This window comes from Chiloscyllium plagiosum, unplaced genomic scaffold (genome assembly GCF_037043375.1).
Source record: "Chiloscyllium plagiosum isolate Xiang-an unplaced genomic scaffold, Cpla_swu_hap1 HiC_scaffold_33, whole genome shotgun sequence".
Classification (NCBI taxonomy): Eukaryota; Metazoa; Chordata; class Chondrichthyes; order Orectolobiformes; family Hemiscylliidae; genus Chiloscyllium; species Chiloscyllium plagiosum.
This window is the reverse complement of record NW_028270171.1, coordinates 18677674-18699131: the sequence shown is the minus strand read 5'-3', so window position 1 is coordinate 18699131 and position 21458 is coordinate 18677674. Positions and strand designations below refer to the sequence as shown.

The window sequence follows — 21458 nt, the reverse complement described above, 5'->3', positions numbered from 1 at the left end:
CAGCATTGTGACTTTGTTTGAAGATTCCTTCTCCAAAATTGGAAAGAAAAAGTCACATGAAGTGGAATACAGAAATATTTGACACTATGAAATGTGAAGTTACTTTTTAACGAGAGAGCACAAATTGTTTTGTTGAGGTTCCATGTCTCTCTCTCTCAACTGGAATTACTCTGTCACTTTGTAATTTATGCACTCTGTAATTTCCCTCATGGACTCCATTCAATGTTTGCTTGTTCAATGTGTATTCTCTCGCATATCTTGGCTTGCATTATTGAAGACTTCCTTTGTAGAAAGGGGATGTCCATAATTTAATCCTGCTTCAGATCACTGGTTTCCTGTTAAATGACTTGAGTATTTTAATTATGAATCATCATTCAGCTGATTATATCTCAGTACCTCTTCAAAAAATCACCATGGTGCCTAAGCCACTTGATGTTCTGCTGTATCATGGGCGCCAGTGCTTTCCATTCATAGAAATGTGCAAGATATGGATTTGATACATGCCTTCAGTTGAAAGCTTCTAGATAGCTGAGTTAAAATTATTGCTGTGCCTATTGGTAATTGTATTCACCTGGGCTGGATATTTCCATACAAAGTTTTAGATTTAATAATTAACAAACTAATCATCACATTTTTCCATCTTTCAAAAAAACACGAAATAAAGCATTTCCAGTCTCCAAGAGCTCATGCCTGAAAGATTCTTTGAAAAGCTTTCACTCTGAAGAGATCCAGATACATCCTGGACTAAATGTGTTCCATAGTTCATCTTGTGAATTTTACTACCATTTAATGTTGCATTGGTGGAAAGCATCACAAGTTTGCAATAATATTAAATATTTGATCTGAAAGTAAATTCTCCTTTTTATGGGTCCATGATAGATCTTGTTTAATAATGGTCCTAAGAAGTGCCTTGAGATTTTTTGCAATATTCTAATCATTGTGCAAATTCATGTTTTAGTTTGATCTCCACATATCCGTAATGACTAGCTTTGTATGTGTCAAGAAGCCTGCCTTGGATTACTTTGACCCTCATTGATAATCAAAAGATGCAATTCTAATTAAGCTGGTGTGAGATTTCTTAAAGGAACCTGTTTCTAGTTATGGAGGGGTATTGTTCCTCTTTATTTGCAGATTTGCTGCAAGCCATTGAGAAGATTCTATTAATCAGTCAATGATCAATCTTGGAAAAGGACTTTAAAGGAGGTAAAAGTGACCACCCTTTTATATCAGCTGTATTTGATGCCACACTTGCATGTGAATTCTAAAAAAACTAAGGTTACTGGAAAGCCTTTCACCTGATTTTTAAAACGAGTCATATGTGGCCCAAAAGGAAAATTATTAGAAATAATTTCAGGCCCAAGACATTGCAGAGTTTGTGGATGTATCGTTGTCAACATCCTGAGATTTTCTGTTGGATGGAGGCTGAACTGGACTAGCAATATATACTGCTTGCAAGACAGTTGGAGACAAGAAATTAAAGATGAGTAACTTGCTTTCTGACTCAGGGTATGTCCACCATTTAGTGCAGAAGCGTGATACTGTACTCTTGCCTTGGTGATTGTGGCTCCAACAACACTTCAGAAGTTTAACTTCATAATTGAAAAGGGCAGCTTGATTGGCACTTCGTTTACCACTAACTCAGCAGCATTGTATAACATTTCAACTGTGCTCTGTGAGCACTCACCTAAGGTTCATTTGCCAGCACGTCCTTTCAACTTTTGGGGTTCGAAGGGCAGCAAATGAATGGAGGCACTAGCTGTTTCCAGCCAAGCCATCCGCCATACTGTCTTGGAGCTATAGAATTCTACCGTACACAAAGGGGCCAATAAGCCTGTAGAGTCTGCGTTGACTCTCTGCACGGTATCCCACCCGGACTGAACCCCATCACCCTGCATTTACCATGGCTAATCCACCTAGCCTATGCATCCCTGGACCCTACAGACAATTTAGGTGGAAGTGAGTACTGCAGATGCTGGAGATCAGAGTCAAGATTAGAGTGATGCTAGAAAGCACAACAGGTCAGGCAGCATCCGAGGAGCAGGAAAATCAACGTTTCTGGCAAAAGCCCTTCATCAGGAATTGAGCATAGCCCCACTTCACCTAACCTGCACTTCTCTGGGCTGGGAAGAATCTGGAACACCTGGTGGAAACCTTTCCAAGATGGTGTTGAATGATCACGTTTGTTGGTCTTGATTATAGAATGGCTTCCTGTCCAAGATTGGATTCTCCTAAAAACACAATTTGATAAAATGTTTCATGTTTCTTCATACACTAAGAAAAAAATGTATGTGAAGGAGTTCATTTATGTTGCTGTGCCACTTGCTTGATTCCCTGGCAATCCAGATGGAGGTTTCTTTTTAAATGCTGTGCTTGTGAAAGTCCATATTTGGTCTTATGACCACCAGTGTGCCTCCAGGATTGGTGTGGAGTTACTGGATTTTGTCATTAACATAAATGATTTGAATGTGAACATAGGAGGTATGGGTAGTAAGTTTTCAGATGACCCCAAAATAGGTGACATAGTGGACAGTGAAGATTATCATTGGCCCATCTGAGCAAGGTTCCATTGGACAACGGGCTAAGGAGTGGTAGATAGAGTTTAATCCAGATATGAGAGAAGCTACATTTTGGTAAGGCAAATCTGATAGGACTTGTGCAGTTAATGTAGGGCCCTGGGGATTATGCCAAACGGACTTAGGGATGCAGGTGCATAACTCCTTGAAAATGGAATTGTGGTGAAGGAGGTATTTGGAGCACTTGCCTTTATTGGTTAGTGCATTGAATATCAGAGTAGGATGTCATGTTCAGTTCTGGTTGCCATTCTGTCGAGAAGCTGTTGTCGAACTTCATGATGTTGTTGTGACTGGAGGATGGAAGTTATAGGGAGAGGCTGAATAGGCTGGGTTGTTTTTCCTGGAGCAAGGGAGGCTTCTAAAATCATGAGGGGCATGGATAAGGTGAATAGTTAAGGCCTTCCTTCAGTTAGGGAAGCTCCAATCTAGAGAGCGTAGCCTTAAATTGAAAGGGGAAAGATTTAAAAGGGTCCCAAGAGGCAATGTTTTCATCCAGAGGGTGGTGCATGTATGGAATGAGTTGCCAGAGAAGGAGGTGGAAGCTGGCACAACTATAACATTTTAAAAGGCATCTGGATGGGTATATGAATAGAAGGGTTCCAAGTGATATGGGCCAAATGCTGGCAAATGGGGCTAGGTCAGCTTGGGATGTCTGGTCAGCATGGATGAGTTGGACCGAAGGGTCAGTTTCTATGCTGTATGACTGCCTACAGGATATTTAAGAAACAAATTCTTTTAGTCAGTAATTGCTGACTTCCAGAAAAGGCTAAAGATTACAATAGCAAATGTTATCCACTGATGCAGTGAACATTATTTAAATATAATTGGGTTGAAATTGCTATTAGATTAACAATATGCTTCAGTGCTTTGTCACCATCTTTTGAGTTGCTTTTTGTAGGAATTCCTGAAAGGAATTATTTTGATATCCCTTCTGTTGGGAGGGCTAAAGAGGGGGAATGGCAGCAAGAGATTGGTTTTGGTTTTGTTTTTAAATAAAAATTCACTTTAAGAGCTGCCTAAACAAATGAATCTAATTGAGTCAGTATAGGATTATTTTAAAATTGTGATCATTCAAGCTTTCACTCCCAACTGCCTAATCCCCATGCAGGCAGTTATCAAATTTTGTACAGTGATGTGAAAGATCATGTGTTTTTGATGCACATGTAGGCTAGTCCTCCTGTTCCAGGAAATCATGGAGCGAAGCTGTCACCTGGTATCTTCTGTTTCTACTATTGAAGGCCAAATGTTTCTTTTCAGTACATAGTTGGGAATTAAAATAGTAAAGATGTATAATGTAGATTCACTATAGAGTTGACAAGATGAAGTGTTTTTATTTATGAGGAGGGACTATTGGTTAATTCTAAAGGACTACCTCATTTGATGCCACCTTTTTTAATAAGGATCATTGAGGTAATTTTTAACTTATTAGTCAACAATGAACACTTTAGGATCCCAAAAAGTTCACTGTTGACTGATAAGCATACAGTGCTGGTCAGACAGCATTAGGAATACTGTGATCAGTTTGATTAGATTCCCCACAGTCTGGAAACAGGCCCTTCGGCCCAACAAGTCCGCACTGACCCTCTGAAGAGTAACCTACTCATCTACTCCCTGCTATTGCACCCAACACTATGGGCAATTTAGCATGGCCAATTCACCTGACCTGCACACATTTGGACTGTGGGAAGAAACCGGAGTCCCCGGACGAAACCCACGCAGAAACAGGGAGAATGTGCAAACACAACAGACAGTTGCCTGAGGCTGGAATCGGACCCAGGTCCCTGGTGCTGTGAGGCAGCAGTGCTAACACTGAGCCACTGTATTTTGGGCATCTTATCTCAGGAAAGGGTGTGCCAGCCTTGCAATCTCCAAAGGACCATGATGAAAAATCTGCAAACAAGATTTTATCTTATTGGTCAAATCAGCATCAATCTAAATTGTACATCACGTACTGAATACAACAAATTTGGATCTTGCTTTATTTCAAGGCAACCTGCTTGTGATCTATGGTGAATTTTCCATAGCAATTTATATCAACTTATCAATTTATAAGGCCATGTCTAAATCTTAGTTGAAATTCCAACTGTTCAAAGCTCTAAAGGAACGATATCAGACACCTGCACACAGGTGTTTCCCTCAGCAGCTGATCGTCTGGTGATGACTTTCCCTGAAACATAGACAAAGGAGGAAAAGAAAATCACCTTTTTTTTTGTAATCTCAGTTTGAGGGCTATTAGGATAGCAACTCCATTGAGAGTTCTAGCTCTTTTTTTTCCCCTGAAAACAACATTTCATTGTGTTGAAGTACACATGTCCCCACTGAGTTTTTTGTCGCAATTTTTAAACAGCTTTTCTAACCTTTTGTATATAAATGTTTTACATCTAATTCTATTACCCAAATTTAAATAGTTAAACTTTTTTACTTTTAAAGATTAGTGTCCTTTCTCCCTTCATAGCATTGTGAGGAGTATGAAGCTTGGTTTGAGATGCAAAGATGTTGCATGCATTGCAGAATTACTTTTTTCTGGTGTGAAACTAGTTTATTGGACTTTCTTGAATATTTCTATCAAAAAATCTTGATTTGAAATTTTCTTGTGTGATTAATGTAACCATTTCTTCACATGCCACTGTTTCCAAATATGAAAAAATAACAATCTGAGCGTTGATTTTGCTCTGCTTTGGAGTAATGATTTGTTGAATTTTCAAGTCTTCAATGAAATCTGGAACAATAGAACCTTACTTCACTTTCAGAACTTCCATAGTTTTTTTTTTGTTTGGGTCCTGCTGTTGGGCCACATATTAGAACACACTTTCTATGCAGCAGTTTTAAATCCTGTCATTATGAAGTATGATTGGAGTCTTAATAAATGCCTAGTTAACATGGTGTTTGCTAGTCAGATATTTTAATCAACCTGTTCAGACATATGACCCACTGGAGTGGGTGGGACTTGCTTTTATGCTTGAATCAAGCTCTTGTGTCTTAAACACTCTGCTCAAGATTGCCAGTTAGATTTTTTTTTTTAAAACAAATTGGTGCAACGATGTATTGGTATTTTGTGTGTTAGCTGTGTACAAGTAAAGGATATCCATAATCTATATAGCAACAAATATTAAAAGCACTGTTCTGTTCATGGTATGAAATATGAATTTGAAGCCATTCAATTTTCTAACCTTAGTCCATTCCCCTTCAGGTTGATTTTTTTTTTCCCTGACTCTAGCAAGAGTATTGTTAATTGAAGCCATGTTTTGGTCTTTGCAGCCTGCCACTGGTACTCAATGCTAAGGAAGTGCTGTGTTCTTAAGTAACTTCTTTTGCTATTGTAATTTAAAGATTCCTTGACATTTTTCTTTGGTAGGTAGTTCTAAACAACACATCTACCTCAAATGTCACCAAAATTAATGGGTCATTGTACTATTTCAATGAATGAATTCTCTAATTTGTGAAATGAGTTCCTACATTTGCATAATTATTGTTGTCTAATGCTTTGGAGATGTGATCAGTGATGAACACTGATTTTCTTTTGGTATTGTTCTTACCCTTCTGGGTGAAGGTAACATCACAGGAACCAAGGTAGGGGTTTAAAAATAAGCCATTGAGCTTGTGGAAAACTAAAATCAGCATGACTTTCAGAACTTTAATTAGTAATGTTTTCAGGGTTTTTTGATTTTAAAAAAAAAAATACCAGCTCTTGTTTAATGAACAGTCACTTGTGACTGAAGAAAAAAAGCAGATAGTTTCCTATTATCTTTCAGAAGTAGTGAATGGCTTATCTGAATTGAGTAGTAACCTGTGAATGAGCACAGTGACCATAGACTTAAAACTGGCATTACCGTTGCTGAATTTCTTCCTCCACCATCTCCCTACTATCAACATCCTGGTGTTCCAACATGGACAAGAAGCTATGCTGGACTAGTCATATAAAGACTGTATGGGGTGAGTCATGAGATGGGAAATCTGCGAGTAGGTTCTCACTCCTTCATAAAACTCATCTGCCAGTTTTCTGGCACCATTCAGAAGTATGAATGCATGTTCTCCATTTTCCTGGATGAATGTAGCTTAACACGTTCTTTGACTCCACCATTCAGGAGAATGCTGCCTATTTTTGATTGGCACCCAATCTTAACATCAACATTTAACCCCCTCTGTCACTATATAGCAGGAGCTCTGCACGATCTACAAAATACGTTGGGCATCAACTTCCAAATCTATGACCTCTGCCTCTGAGAAGGACCAAAGAGAGAAGATGCCTGCACACATCACCATCTGGAAGTTCCCTTGCAAACCATCTAGTCTTGGAACTATATCTCTTTTTTTCTACTGTTGCTGTCAGTTTTTTTAAAAAAAAAACCATTGGGGCTGAAACATTGCTGGAGAAACTTGACAGGTCTGGCAGCATCTCTGGAAAGAAAGCAGTGCTGTCTCTTGCATGCTGTGGGCTTGAAATGTTAGTTCTGCTTTCTCTCCAGAGGTGTGGTCAGACCTGAGTTTCTCCAATTTTCTTTGTGCATTTCCAGCATCTGCAGTTCTTTGTTTTATTATTCATGAGATGTGGATGTTGCTGGCTGGACCAGCATTCTTTACCATTGATCAGGTCTTGAACTGTTGCAGTCCTAGGAGCATAGGGATAACCATGGTACTTCTAGGAAGAGAGTTCCAAGATTTTGACCCAGATACCTTGAAGAACTGTCTATAATAAATATCTATCTAGCAACAAATCCTGAAATCCTCTGGAATAGCATTGTGCATATTTGCATGACAAACATTCGCTGCATTTCAAGCAGGCAACTCATCGCCTTTTTTTTTGACAAGTCCAGTTATGGGTGGGTAACAATCTTTACCTAGCCTGCAACTCTTGTATGGTGAATTATATTAAAAAACTGATGAATCCTTTTTTCTTGACTGATTTATTTTTTATTTTTTTTTTTTGTTTTTGTTTTTGTTTTTTTTTTATATATATCAGTATGTTACATTCCAATACAAGTCATTTGCTAGCCTTTTCTCAACTCTGAATGCATCTTAATGTTTGAGCAAATTTTTTTTGGTGCCTGTTCCTCCTTCCAGTATCTCTCAATGTGGCAATATTTGTAAAGCCATTCATTATTGTGAGGTGTAAACATGCTTGACCAAAGGTGAACTGACTCTTATCTGAACCTGATTCGGTCCTTGCCTGATCGTCCAGGAAGAGCCACTGGATTGTGATTGGGAGCAAGAACTCCTGTTTTTTTTAATGTGAAAGTACTTGACTATTAATACCACTTGTAAACTACTACTTCTGGTCTGGCAAAAATTGGTTAATCTATTGGTCTGACAAGCTGTCTTGCTACTTAGTAAGTAGTGTCTTAGTCATACAGCATGGAAACAGGCCATTTGGTGTAACTGGTCCAAGTCAGTCATGTTCCCAAACCAGCCTAGTCCCACTTGTCTGCTTTTTTCCTATATGTGTACTTATCCAAATGTTACTATCTGCATCCACCACTTCCTCTGCCAGTTCATTCCACCTACAAACCACCCTGCTTTTTTAAAAAAGTTCCCCTTTTGTCATTCTTAAAAAATCTTTCTCCTCTTTAAAAATATGCCCCTTAGTTGTGAGACCCTACCCCCATCCAATCCTAGGGAAAATACCCTTGCTATTCACCTTATTTATGCCCCTCCTGATTTTGTAAATCTCTACAAGGTCACCCCTCAACCTCACAGTCTAGTGAAAAAAGTCCCAAACCTTCCATTACTGACAGCATCCTGCTAAAACATTTCTGAACCCCCTCCAATTTTAATATCCTTCCTATAGTAGGGCCACTAAAATTGTACACTGCAGTGCAGAAGAGGCCTCACCAACACCCTGAATAATCTCAACATTGCATCCTAATTCCAATATGCCAAGGTCTGAGCAATGAAGGCATGTTAAAATGCCTTAACCACTGTGACTACGTGTGACCCAAATTTCAAAGAATTGTGCACCTGAACCACACTTTTCTCCGTTCTACAATATTATCCATGGCTCTGCTATCAATTGTTTAAGTCCTACTCTTATTGCATTTTTGGTAAAAACAAACATCTCGCATTTATCCAAATTAAACTCCATCTGCCACTTGGCTCACTGACCCAATTGATCACAAGCTTTTTTGTAAGCTTAGATAACGCTTTTTCACTGTCCACAATAACACACATTTTGGTGTCATCCATAAACTTAACCATGTCGCCTCAGCTCTCATCCAAGTTGTTTATTTAATGACTTATTGACAAAAATGGACCTCATACATATCCCTGTGAAACACCCCTTGTTAAAAGGCTCTGGTCTGAAAAGCAAACCACCACCACCACCCTTTGACTCTACCATCAAGCCAGTTTTTTTGAATTTAATTGGCAAGTTTGTCCTGAATCCCATGTGATCTAACTTTTTTACTAGGTAGTCTATGTGGAACCTTGTCAAAGGCTTCACTAAAGTCCCTGTAAACAATGTCTACATCTCTACCTTCAATAATTTTGGTTACGTTCTCAAAAGACTCCAATCAAATCAACTCAAAGCTAACCCTAGCCCTACTCTTTCAGAAAGTAGCACCTTTCAGAATCTTGGCAAAGGTCAGCCCCAGGTAGATGATTTAAAGATGACCTATAAAATCCAGTGTTAAAGGATGTTTGGGCTGGTAGCAAGTGGTGTTTTACAAGACTTCATAAAAATGCTGGAAATATTCAGGCAATATCTTTGCCAGAGCCTTTTAACAAGGGGTGTTTCACAGGGATATGTATGAGGTCCATTTTTGTCAATAAGTCATTAAATAGGGGCGGCACGGTGGCACAGTGGTTAGCACTGCTGCCTCACAGCGCCAGAGACCCGGGTTCAGTTCCCGCCTCAGGCGACTGACTGTGTGGAGTTTGCACATTCTCCCCGTGTCTGCGTGGGTTTCCTCCGGGTGCTCCGGTTTCCTCCCACAGTTCCAAAGATGTGCAGGTCAGGTGAATTGGCCATGCTAAATTGTCCGTAGTGTTAGGTAAGGGGTAAATGTAGGGGTATGGGTGGTTTGCGCTTCGGCGGGTCGGTGTGGACTTGTTGGGCCGAAGGGCCTGTTTCCACACTGTAAAGTAATCTAATCTAATCTTTGACAAGAAAATGTGAATATTTTTAGGCCAGTTTCCTGCTCCATTGTATTTTCCTTTTTATTTTGTATTAGTGTTCCTGAGGAAATCTGTACCATGATGAATATTCAATGATTGGACCTGAGTTGGGAATATGATGTTTAACTTGTAATGATACCAAAGCACAGCATATAGTCAATAAACAATAGGTGCAGGAGTAGGTCATTTGGCCCTTTGAGCTAGCACCACCATTGATTATGATCATGGCTGATCATCCACAGTCCGTATCCTGTTCCTGCCTTATCTCCATAACACTTGATTCCACTATCTTTAAGAGCTCTATCCAAATCTTTCTTGAAAGTATCCAGAGAATTGGCCTCCAATGCCTTCTGGGGCAGAGTATTCCATTTATTCACCACTCTCTGGGTGAAGAGGTTTCTCCTTATCCGTTCTAAATGGCCTACTCATTATTTTTAAACAGTGTCCTCTTGTTCTGGACTTGTCACTATGAATGATCACATCACACTGTACTAAAATACAAAGGTATCTACAGGCTTGGTGAATGTATACCTAAATAGCAAACGAGTGGGATGTTTCATTTTGGTATGAGGAATGGTGCAGTATTTATTCCTCATGCAAGTCATATGCAGTAGTGGATCCAAAAGATCTGAATGCAGATACCAAAATCTGTAAAGGCTTAAGTTAATACTGGAATTTCCTTTCTAAAGGAATAGAATTGTACATTGAATCTTGTTTACTCCAATGTTGGAGTATTTTTGTGCAGTCTGGATTCCGTTTTCTACCTTTTTTCTTAAAGGTACTGATAATACTAGAAGAATTGCAGAACAGATCAAAATTAGAAAAAGTTTGAAAGATTCAAAGATTGAGCAGCGTTTTGGGCTTTTGTTTTAAAAATCCCATTGTAGGATAGATTACAAGAAGGTCTGGCAGATCTTTTGAAATTTGAAACAGCAGTGTAATAGAGTGGATCCAGAAGCTTTCCATGCTTTGGGAGCATTCAGAAGCAGGATGGTTTCAAAAATTGCAAATGCATTTTGGAGGAATTTCTGCAGACCACTGTAATATGGTGCTCTCAATGTTTTGAAGCAGGTAGCTGCGACATAATTGAGGAAATGCTAAATGCGATAAAGTTTGAACAGGACTTGTGTTTTTGTTTTGCCAACTATTCCTGCCACCCTATCCACTTTTTATTTTAAAGAAAACTATGGAATCTTGAAGGATTCGACTTTCTCAAAGTAGATGTGAATAGTAGTGGCATACAAGTTCTCTTTTTTTAGTTGTCCATTTTATCTGACCTTAAGAGCTAGATATCTCTTGGGCGAATGTTTGTCTGGATATATAATATGGAGACTGCACTTGCCGGGGACTATGCTGTCCTGGTGACATGAAGTGCTGTAATTCTAGTAACTGTTGTTGAGTATTTGATATATTTATATCCGTCTTGACTGTTTAGTATTAACTAACTGGAAGAGAACCAGCTATTTTAAGTTTGGGAGAAGATAATTTTGTTTTACCTTTTGTGTAACACCTGTACCACTGTGAATGGAGCCTAATTTTCTTGTAGTGTGAATGTAGGGATGCTGAGATTAATAATTAATTTCTAATGCAATTAAAACTACTGATACAGGTCGTCCCCCTATAATATGGGTTTCGTTAAGTGATTTGGCTGTATCATTTGAGAACGATTTTTTAAAAATGTGAACTACCATTGGCTGTCATTTGATTCAATCTCTATGTGGTAAGGGTGTGGAATGCCCTACTTGCTAATGTAGTCAACTCAGCCACATTAGGGAGATTCAAACAATCCTTAGATAAGCACATGGATGATTTTAGGATAGTGTAGGTGGAGACGAGCTGAGAATAGTTATGGTCGGCGTGACTTAGAGGGCTGAATGGCCTGTTCTATGCTGTATTGTTCTATGTTAACTTAAGTCCTCTTTAGGTGTTTCCTTCAGGACAAGCAAAAGAAGCCTGGGTGACAGGTTGTTTTTGTGACTTTTTTTATTGTTGATGTTTTTGAGGATATTTTTAGAAACTTTTGTAGGAGAAAATTTTGGATTTCAAAAATTCTCCTCCTGGACAATGGGCCAAGCCATCTGAAAACATCAGTGCTATTTCTATCTCCAAACACAACCTCTCTCATTCATTCAGCCCATGGACCAAGGTACAAAAGCCGCTTTTAAAGCTTATTATTTACAGCACACATTCAGGAAGCTGATTATCCCACTCAGTGGCTGCAATGAGGCTAGTGCTCTTCAATTTTGAAAGAGCTTAAAGAATGCTCTTGACATCACTCTGGCGACTTGGGGTGCCGTTAGTAATGACTGCCCACTTGCAGTTTGGCGGAAGCTTCTCCCAGATTTTCTTCATGATGTTTTAAAGTTGCTGAACTGTCAGGAGCTTTCAGCATTGTGTTGCTGTTGCAAAGCAAGTTGGATTTGAAGTGGAGACTGATCTACAACAACCTTTGTTACTGCAGAGGAAATTGAAGCTCGAGTTGAAGACTATGAAGCCCAGGATGCAGCACCGTGAGAACTTTCCACTTCCCTCGGGTTAGAAGACAAAAAGAGAAGTTGAGAAGCAGTTGCAGCTCTTGAACAACAATACTATCCTGCTGCATTCTGCTTTGTAGTCAGTCTGTGGCATATCTGGCACCCCATGAATAGCCTCTTCATAAAAGAAGAAAGATGGCAAAGCAGCAAAAACTAAATGGGTTTTTTTAAAAGCCAACCCTCAAGAAACAGTCTGAGTTCAATGAACCACAGCCATCCACTTCTAGATTAAATATTTTCTTTTTTTGTCGTAACCCTGCATCTAGAATTGCACCTGAAAGTAATGATGTTGGTGATGACTCTGTCCGTCATCTTTATAGTTCTGTTAACTCGGCAAGCTCTGAAACCCCTTTAGTGTTAAAATCATTTTAGTGAAAAAGTACAAATTTTAACATTGTCTTAGGCTAACACAAACCATAACATAGTCCGTTTTTGATGTTGACTGAATTTTTTCAGTTTGCCCCAACCCTGTTTTTTTTCCTGTAGGCCCCATTATTTCTATTGTGCGTTCTCATGGGACCTCACACATAAAAAATCGCAACTACCACGTTAGAACAGATTGTATTTGGTATACTGTAGTTTTGTTTTGCAAAATCTCACTTTTCTGGATTGAAAGATATCAGACAGGATATTTTAATTCCATACCAGAATGATACAGCCCTCACCAGTGACTATGCCACAGTAAGGTATTTTGGGTGAAAATAGGGTTAATGCATTTGGTGAAATATACTTAGTGGTATATTATTTTACTTTACTTTAGTTTTAATTTTCAAATAGCAAGGTTTTGGTATAACTGGATTGATTTTTTTTTAAAACAAATAAAATTCGAGGTCATTTAAGTGGGTGATTTTGGCCCATTCCCACTGACATGAGCCCCTGAGATAACAGCTCTCTGCACTGCAGAATGGTAGCCATTTTATGATTTATTTTTTGTTTGCTGGGACCCTGGCATCCTACATTACCCAAGGAACTGAGCAGCTAGAATCACATGACCAGAAATTGCTTAGAACCCCAGATTGCCCCTTTTTTCTGTATTATGCTTTTCTTAATCCAGCTTGTTTCTCACGAAATTCATTGTGTGGGAGGATATCTCCTTTTGTAATCTGAGTTCATCACACCGAAAATTGTCAGTTGTATAATGCTTAGTATTTCTTGATAACCAGATTTGTCTACAATTTTTGAGTTCTGGCATCTTTAATAGAATTTATTTCAATTTGCTTTCATTTGTTATTTAAAATGAAACTTGAAATTCTACATATTCAAACTCCTTATTTTGATGGGGGAGGGGTACTTCGAGGCCAACGTGAAGCCAGGGGTAGTTTTTAGAAAACCTGAAGCAAAACATTTCTACTGTTTGGAAGCTATCCATTTTGGTGCTTAACCTCTGGTAGGCAAAACATAACTTTGACGAGTGTGTATTTGATTTCTATGCATTTGTTTTAATTTTCCTCTTTTTTTTTTACAAAAATTCTGGATCCATTTTAGGGATCAGTTTAGTTCCCACTAGCACCAATACACAAGCTCACTATCCAGCTAGTATATTTTGTTTTATTTTAGTTTGGAGGAATCCTGCAAATATGATCAATTTTGTTGCACTGTCATGATTGATTTTCAGTTAGTGTACAGTTGGCAAGTGTCACTAAATCCTTCAACGTTTTAACAAATGTCCTTCATTTCACCTTGAGTCTTTCTAGTTGTAATCTCCATATACTTCCAAATTGTATTAACTCAGAAAATAGCTATTCCAGTACTAATTTTGATGCTGATTTCTCTATGCCAGTGTTGTTTATGTTTGCACTTTTTTGCAATTTAACATTAGAACTCCGAAGTTGTATTTGATGCAATGTTTGATACACTACAATTACTCTGAAAAATGGAAATAGTTGTAACTAAAGCTGTAGTCGACATTTTAAATAAAAGCTATATATGTCCATATCGTACATATAATAGAACACGTGCTATTATTGAGGATAATGCGTGGTGACCAGCCTGCTCTTTATTTCACAATTGCGAAGATGTTATAACTGGCGGGTGCTGTGAGCGTGAGTCATCTAGATCTTTCTCACCAGTGAAATCCAGTGAAATGAAAAGCAGATTGTGCTGCTGGCTGTGTACTTAGGTGAGGAAATGGAGCAGAGGAGGAAATATTTTCTAGTTTCAATAAACCATATTATCATCTATTGGTAATGAAAGTATGTTGTAATTTTAGATTTTGGGTGTTTGGATATTCTCAGTACTGTGAAAATTGAGTGGAGTAAAATAATACTCTTTATAGGACTAATGGTTTAAGTGTGTATGTGGGTTTTTCAGATTTGTAATCCTAAAGGGAATCTACAGAACACTAATCTCCAGTTTGTTCAATTTTGTTTTGGGCACTTTTTAAATAAGCTTGGGTGTTTATTTGATTTTTGAAGTGACTTTTAAATTGCTTAAATGTGATTTACAACTCCTTTTGGGCATGAGTCACATGGGCATAAAATCAAATAATGTGTTTTGGGGCTTAATCTAGGGGACACATCCTGCATTCTGGCAATTTCCTCCTGTATGTTCTTGAAGTAGGGTTTCTTTTGTGTTTTCCTTCCCTTCCCCCTCCTTCTGGTGCCTGCTGGTTTCAACAGCCGCCTGGCTTGCTCTGGCAGCCTGGAATCTCTGGCCTGGATTCCTAGGAAGCAGCAAACAAACTTGTACTATTGAATCCTGCTCGCTAATTGCCTAGCATGACTGACAGACAGTTGACGTCGGTGAGGAGCCGCCTCCAGACACATCTGCTATACTGTAGTTGCATATCCAACAATCAGAGCTTGCTGTCTGCTGGTAAGTCCTGTTGTTGTTAATGTGGTTGTGAGCTTGCAGATATCTGACTGTAGCAGGCAAAGAATATTTTACACACACCACACCCCCACCCACCAACCAGCTAAAATTACTCAGACTGGCACTGCAGGGCAGGAAGCCATGTTCTAACTGTTCTCTACAGAGAGGAAATTGTTTTGTTTGAGGTGGGATGAAGCTGTAGTAACCTTAATTACCCGTGCCTCTGCAACCTCAAAATGGCTGACAGTTGTTGTGGCTGTTCCACTCCTGTTAAAATGTCTCCAAGTTCCTATGGTTTATTTGTGGAAGTACAAATATTACATAGCAACTTTTTTTTGCCAGGTAAGCAGAATTAAACATTTATTGACTTTTTTTTATCAGAAATTCTGTTGGTGTTTTCAGTGTTTTTCACGTTTTTCCTTCTCCAGCTCCAACTCCTCACCACCTCCAACTCCTAATTGAGCAATTTTTTTTGTTTTCGCTAATCTTGGGTGCAAACAACTTCTAAAATATAATCTAATGGTTTATGTTTTACTATGTGTCATTTTAAATTAGAAATGCTACATTTCTTGGAAAACAACTGTTTTATGTTTAGTGCACTGGAACCTGTATAAAATGGTCACCCTATCAGAAGGAGCAAAAATGGCTGCTAAATGGAGATTCAGGACCTACTTAAGCAAACTCGTAGTATTCAGGACTGTTTAAAGTCGATCGAAGAACGCTTAATATGGTTGAACGTTAATGTGATGTTCGTAAGACTTAACCTATTTTCAACTAGAGGGATGTGCGCATTTTATTACTTCTCCTTGGTAAGTAACAATTGTGACCATTTTCAGAAGTGTTTATCATCTTGGTTTGTAGGGAGAGAGGAGTAACAGAATTGGTGTAGTTTCAGTTTGAAACATACCACGAAAGAATATGGAATGGTTGGAGTACAGGAGAGGGATGGGTTATTCAGTAGATACAATTAATTTATTTTGAAAGTGAAGGAATTCTCTACATTCTGGAAATATTAAGTAAAGCAATCCCAGAACAGTATTGTAGAATCTACAATTATAAATGCAAGAATATGATAGACTGGCCTGCTTATGTAATAGCTTATCTTTATCTCCCCTAAAATGTTAAATCTTGCAACTATGCATTGTGAGGGAGGGGTGGGGAGATTGGTGGTGGAGCTAATTAATGTAGTTTACGTCAGATATTTTCAGTTTGCTTAAACTTTTTTGTTTTGAGACCTCCTGGCAAAGCAGTATTATTAATATTTAAACCAGTGTTCTAAGTAATGTTTTTGGGTTAGTATTTTTGAAATTTCTTTGACACACTCTCTTCCTTTTTGCATAATGTTTAACCTAGTACCAGGATCATCTTCACAGTCTTCAGTACTGCAGCTTCTCTCAAGGTTCCAGGATCTTCTCATTTAAGTCTTTCTATTCGTATTTGTTTTGACATGCATTTCATCTGCCACTTAATTTTGTAACAACAATGCCAAAATGCCTATTTGAATTCAATTAGAACAAAGTCCTTTATTTCCTGCTTTTTTCCTTTTTTTTTACATTTTTAAAGGTGGCTCTGTTTTTGACTGGCTGCATTTGCTACACTTTGACATTCTGGTTTGAAATTTCACAGAATTTTAACGTCCTCTCTTGAAACCAATATTTTTCTAGCACAGCCAAATGCAATTTTAAAAATAAAATGTACTAGATGCTGTTGATTTTATTTTCCTTTTTATTCATGTTCATTCGTTAGTCATTGCCTTGTCTATCCCTAACAAAATATGCTATGATGTTTTTTCCCATAAGGATATGAACCACCCAGCTGCATTTCAGAACATTCTAGATTAAATTGTAATCAAAACTAATTGGCACTGAGGATTTTTTTTGTGTGGGGGGGGAGGGCTAGCACTTGGATCTTACTAGTAACCTTGAAAAATTACCTTGAGCATGTGACTATTCATCTTAGTGGTAAAAAAACTTTATTTATCTATTTTGCCTTTCTAACCTTCCATTTTACAATGCCTTATTCAAGCTTGAGTTTCTAAATCTGTGAGCACACAAGTAAGTGATGCAGCGAGCACTGTAACCAAGAGCTCAATGAATGGAGTTAGGTTTTTTGAGCTATTTACTAGTATTATTTTTGGAAGCATTTTTTTATTGCAAGTTTAATAGCTGTCCCTAAACATCAAGTGACCAGGTATGTCTGTAATACAACATGAAATATTAGCATGTTAATGCCAGCAGTGGGCAGGCCTGTTAGCCCAGTGTTTGTTTTTTAACAGGTACAGTGTAATTGTTAGACAATCATGGTGATTTAAAGTATTCATCAAGATAACAATAGGCTGAAGTAATTAAATGGATGGAAAATTCTTTCTCAACATAAAGCTTTTTTGAGATTTCTGGAAAAATATTTACTTTCTGTACCACTAACCAGTCTGTAGTTTTTTTTGCCTGTTTGATCTATGATTAAAATGCTATTGTCTCACATCAAAAATGTTTGACTTTGTTACCCATTGCTTTTAAGTAATTGTATTCTTTGACTCTAGGGGAAAAATAAGAACATAAAACAAACTTTCGAAATATTACCATGCTTTTGTAATAGTTTAAAAGTTGGTGATTAAGAAATATTTTGATCAGACATTGACTTGAGGCACTCAAGTTTTTTGACTAGTGTATTGATATGTAAATTTTTAAAATCCATAATGAGAAATATATTTTAAATTGAATGTGTACAACATAAACACTACATTATTTGACTTTTTAGTAACACAACAAAGTCCTGCATTTTACTTGTACAGTCATTAAAGGCTATCTTTGCTGTACACTACAGAGAGCTAATAAACCATGCAACTGTTGTGGCAGATATTTTATAGTCAACATTTATTGTTGTGATCCAATGATATCTAGAAAAGATGAAGCTTTTATTGACAAATGGAATCTAAATACCTCAGTTGACTGAAGTGTTTTTGATGTCATAAGAGATTTTGAGATGGTGACATAATGGTAACTATATTGGACTAGTCATTCAGAATCCAGGCTAATCCTCTGAGACATTGGTTCAAGTCACTTCATGTCGACAGGAGAAAATAAATTCTATTAAATAGATTTGAAAAAGTCTTCATAATGGTTATCTCAAAACAATTCTTGACTGTCATAATAACCCACCTGGTTCATTAGTGCCCATTAGAGAAACACTGTGAGCCTGTGACTCTGAATTGTTCTCTGAAATGTCCTGGCAAGCTATTCAGATCAAAACCAATACAGATGGGCAACAGCGTTCTCCTTGCCAGTGACAAGACAAAATTTAAATGCAAACCACTTTCTTCATTGAAATGAGTGGTGTAGCGTAGAACATGTTATGACTTTGGATTTTATACACTAGACAGTCATTTCATGCTTTACTGTTTCATGCAAGTGTGTGCTTCCACACATGATGCTGAAATTGTGTACTTCTATCTGCCTTTGACAATTTATGCATCGGAACAATTTGGCTCCCTCGTGGTCACTGGCTCACTGAATCAGGATTTTAACAAACTCACTTTAATGGCCTGGCACATGTCGTTTGAACTGAATTTTAATTTAAAACTCTAGTTTCAATTTTTACCTAATTATTAAAGCCTTCCATTCTAGTACCATTATTTTTCAATTGACTTTCCCAAGCGAATTCAAATACCGTGCCAATCCAGCTTCGTATGTCTTGGAGTTTGTTCCCTAAATAGAAATCCCTCCATTGTCTCAGACAGCATGTCCACAATACATGGAATATGCTACCAAAGAAATATAGGTTAGATAAAGTATATTTTGCATTTTTAAAAATTAATTTGTGCAGTTGCCACATAACAAAATACAGTTCAGTGTAGAAAAGTAAATGGAGTATTTCCCTATTCAGTTTGTGGCACAAAAGTAATTTGCAGATTAGCCATTTGTGACCCAGCTGCAGATGTGATAGAAACAGAATTTCATCACATGGTGAAAACTTCAATAATATGCTCCATTTAGTGATTAGCAAAAGGTAAGTTGGAAAAATGGAAAACTTATATGTGAAAAGATAATTGTCAGATGGAATTCTGATCCAGGTGCCAAACACATTAAAGCTATTGTATTTTTGTGCTTCTGTCATATCCTGCCTTGTTAAAATTGCATTTTCAGAAAAGGTAATATTTTTCTTCTATCTGGCAAATAATTAATTGTTAACACATGCAAAATGATAGCATAGTTGACCAGTTCCTGTTAAGTCTTTGAACAATTCATATTTCCGATGTCCTTCGTGAACCTTGCATATTTTAAGAGCTTGACTAGTTTGAATGCTTTTTTTTAACCCAGAAACGAAGGCATAATTTATTTTCTCCATGCTATGGGGTTTCCATTTTAATGTCCTAAGAAACTAACTTTTTCTATTAGCTAAATATAAAGCCTGCTTTTGCATTAGGAATTAAGCAAATATGTTGAATATATTAATTATCTTGGTTGAAAAAGTTTATGAAGTGAAGCAGTGCTTACTCGTGGGGTACAGAGGGGCGTGAGGGGTGGAATGCAACTGACTGAAGACTTGCATAGTTCTTACACTTTTTAAAATCTTTTTCATGGTGAAGTAATAGGCATACTTGCCTACTTTGTACTGTTTGCAATATTTTATATAATAAACATTTGCCATTTCAGATTCAAAGGTTACAGTGGGTTTTTTACTTAAATGTGCATTCTTGATTTTAAGATTGTAAATTTCTTGCTTTACTAACATCTGTATTCAGTCTAATTGTTTGAAATAACATGTTTGGCAGTTTTACTTGAGTGACACACTTTTGAGGAATTGAGGAAATCGTGTTTATGCTTTTTGACCATCTACTATCAGATATGAAAGTACCTTATGGTAAAGGATTAAGCATTGCTCTTTCCATTGGAAGTCCATTCTATGTTAGAACTGTGAACTACAGGGAGCTCCAAAACCTGACCTTGACATGCAATGCAAGTGCAATGTACAGAGCAAGCTTGATTATCCAAAGGATACAGGCGGGGAGTATTTCATTCGGATAATTGAATGCCATATAACCTAGTTTAGCCGAGCATCGGGACCTTGCGATCTTGCCAGGTAATCTGACATTTGGCTGATCGAATGGCAGATAATCGAGGTTCCTCTGTATAGGGCTAACAGTGATGACATGGACGATATAGGGCTTGAATTAGCTCTGGAAAGGTATTGATTCCACTGTCATTTGTTATCCTCTTTTATATATTTTCAGTAAAGATAGTTAACCAGTAATTAGGAACAGGATCCTTAACTTTGCACTGTGAAAAATGCCCCTAAGTCTGAGATTTTGCAAATTGGTGCAGTTTTCCTGTGAATGAGAAGTGGTCTGAAGGTCAACTTTAAGTGAACACTATCCTGAACAATGTCAGGCAGTCTGCCATTGATGAACATGAATTATTTTCTTTTAAGTGCTTTGAGAAACTGCCCCACCAATAAATGAACCCTCATCTTGACCACAAAGCTGTGTACTTTTAACTTGCTGTTCCACCTTTTCTCAGCACACCCACCTCACCTGCAAGATTTATTTCAGTAATAGGAAACATCAAGTTTGCCATTGCGATTAAAATATTCCTATCACTACTAAACAAGTGTGATTCTTAATCAAGCAAGCACAACACCATTGGAGGTTGATTTTAATAGTTATTGTATTTGTTCTTCGAGTCTGAGTTCAGAAACCACGTCCCATGACTTTCAAATTTCAAACTTAGTCTCTTTTATACATGGTGGGAGAGAGCTTTTTTTATTTGCAGTATGAGGCCAAAGAATGATGTCATTGATTTAACAAAATGTTGTTAATCCATACCCTGTGGATTTCCCTCCTTGCTGTCAGGTAATAAAAATCTGATGTCAAGGAAATCTTCAGACGTCCAACAATAGGGTAAGTAACCAGTCATAGTATTACAGATATCAGAACCAGTGATTTACTTGACACTTTTCATTGTTATTTTCAGGTAGTGAATTACCTGGTGTTTGGATTACAACAGAATTAAATATCAAACTTGTGGAATTTTTCTTGTAAATAAGAGCTGAAATTCTCTAAATAGAAAATTTTATTTTCAGGGCCAGCGATGGTGTTCAGTTGAAATTATTGAATTAGGCTGTTTAATATGCAGTCACCATTTCAAGATTTTTTTTTTGAAACAAAACTGATAATTTAGGCATCCACGTCGTCAATTCAGTGCTTGGGGATTTATTTTCTGGGGAAACCTCCAATAATACAATCTCAGGACAGGGGAAGAGTGAGGAATGTAGAATCACCATCAGCAGTTTTTGAACTTCTGTTACTCCTGACTGGTCTCCTGAAATTGCTGCCCGTTTCCATGAAATAAGCCTTGCAACATTCTCTTCATAATTGTCAATGACAGTCAATATTTTATGCCGAACAAAATATTTAAGTAGTTCTAAAATGAAG

General features: G+C 37.6%; 1 protein-coding gene across 24 annotated transcripts in view; it reads left to right on the top strand.

Moving 5' to 3' along the window:
* LOC122542270 (activating transcription factor 7-interacting protein 1-like) overlaps window positions 1-21458 on the top strand; it is a 191431-nt gene that overhangs the window by 3428 nt on the left and 166545 nt on the right. For 4 of the 24 annotated variants that reach the window (XM_087978323.1, XM_087978321.1, XM_087978315.1 and 1 more), the window contains exons 1-2: window positions 14427-15031; window positions 15624-15837. The exons of 14 other annotated variants lie outside the window; for them this stretch is intronic. The gene's annotated coding sequence lies outside the window, so the exon portion shown is untranslated. Of the gene's footprint in view, window positions 1-1131; window positions 1204-13541; window positions 14337-14426; window positions 15032-15081; window positions 15371-15437; window positions 15838-21458 lie in introns of those variants that run through there. 6 more of the 24 variants (XM_087978326.1, XM_087978322.1, XM_087978316.1 and 3 more) reach the window with 5 other exon arrangements.